Source organism: Seriola lalandi, unplaced genomic scaffold (genome assembly GCF_002814215.2).
Source record: "Seriola lalandi dorsalis isolate HSWRI2012SDOR001 ecotype SW California unplaced genomic scaffold, Sedor1 jcf7180002054935, whole genome shotgun sequence".
NCBI lineage: Eukaryota > Metazoa > Chordata > Actinopteri > Carangiformes > Carangidae > Seriola > Seriola lalandi.
Window position 1 is genome coordinate 14,989 of NW_019525487.1, and position 1,628 is coordinate 16,616.

The following is a 1,628-nucleotide window of genomic DNA, read 5'->3' on the forward strand; positions in this document are numbered from 1 at the left end:
TCCTTTAAATCATCACAGAAAACCTTTTGTAAACCTGAAAGTAATGGTACAAATATCTGCTCCAGTCTGTTCAGCAGGAGGAAGTGTCACAGAGAGAAGAGAAAATACAGATCTAAGAGGAGACGGAGAGATTCAGGGAGGAGCTGAGCTGTTACTGAACTATAGAAGAGAGAGGAACTTCCATATTCAGCACAGTTCAATACACAAACCATCAACATTATCTTTATTCAACATGCTGTCATTGGACTATTATGTGCTGTCTCTACTGTTTGTCTCTACTCTAACAGGTATGTGAGATCATCAGGAAAATGAATGTAAATTATGTATTGAAACATTTACATCATGTTATAACAGAGTTCTCTGTTTCTTTAGGAGTCAGCTGTGAAGAACTGCTGTCTCTTATACACATCTACTGAACATTCAGTGACAACATTTCACCTCTGTGAACATGGACAGACTCACTGTAATTTTCTTCTTCTCAGCTCTCGTAGGTTCGTATGTTTTAGACAAGAAAACCTGGAACACAAAGACATTTTCAAAGCTTTACAGAACCAGTTTAGAAATTCCTTTTAGCTAAAGTTCAATTTAACATTTCAAAAGGTACAAATCTAGATAATGAAGAGTCATCACTTCATCAATAATAACTGCTGACTCTATCGTTAACAGGATCATTGGTTTCCACAGAAATGTTTGTGTTTCAAATGATGGATATGTGACTTTGGAACAGAACTCTAAATATAACATGTTGTTTCCCTCACTAGGTAACAGCCTGGAAGATGATATTACTGCCAGCAGTGCTGAAGTGTTTTCATCAGAGGGCCGTACTGTTACTCTGTCCTGTAACTACTCAGGTTCAGCCAATAACCTCCACTGGTATCGACAGGATCCTGGATCAGCTCCTCAGTATCTTCTCCTGATCACAGATACAAAATTGCCAACAGTGGCGAGAGCAAAATCTCTAGACCCTCGACTGACTGTTGAACTGAATGAAGAGAGAAATCAAGTCCATCTGAACATCTCCTCTGCTGCAGTGACTGACTCTGCTGTGTACTACTGTGCTCTGAGGCCCACAGTGACAGGAAACACCAAAACTCTGTACAAAAACCTTTGGAGCAAAGACAACACAATACTCCACAACATCCACTAGAGGGAGTCACACAACGTTACACTTCAATGGTTTCTTATGATCCAGTCTAGATTCTTTTCACTCATGAGACACAGATGTGATGAAGAGCTTTAGAGATGAAGATAATGTGACATATGAGTCTCCTCCTACTGACTGCAGAGGTGCTGCTTGGCAGAGAACTGTTTGATTCCAGCTGTGAACATCAGACCAAACACAACTCACAAAACCACTAACAACTTCTTCCCACTGAACATTCAGTGGCAACATTTAACCTCTGTGAACATGGACAGACTCACTGTAATTTTCTTCTTCTCAGCTCTCGTAGGTTCGTATGTTTTAGACAAGAAAACCTGGAACACAAAGACATTTTCAAAGCTTTACAGAACCAGTTTAGAAATTCCTTTTAGCTAAAGTTCAATTTAACATTTCAAAGGTACAAATCTAGATAATGAAGAGTCATCACTTCATCACTAATAACTGCTGACTCTATCGTTAACAGGAT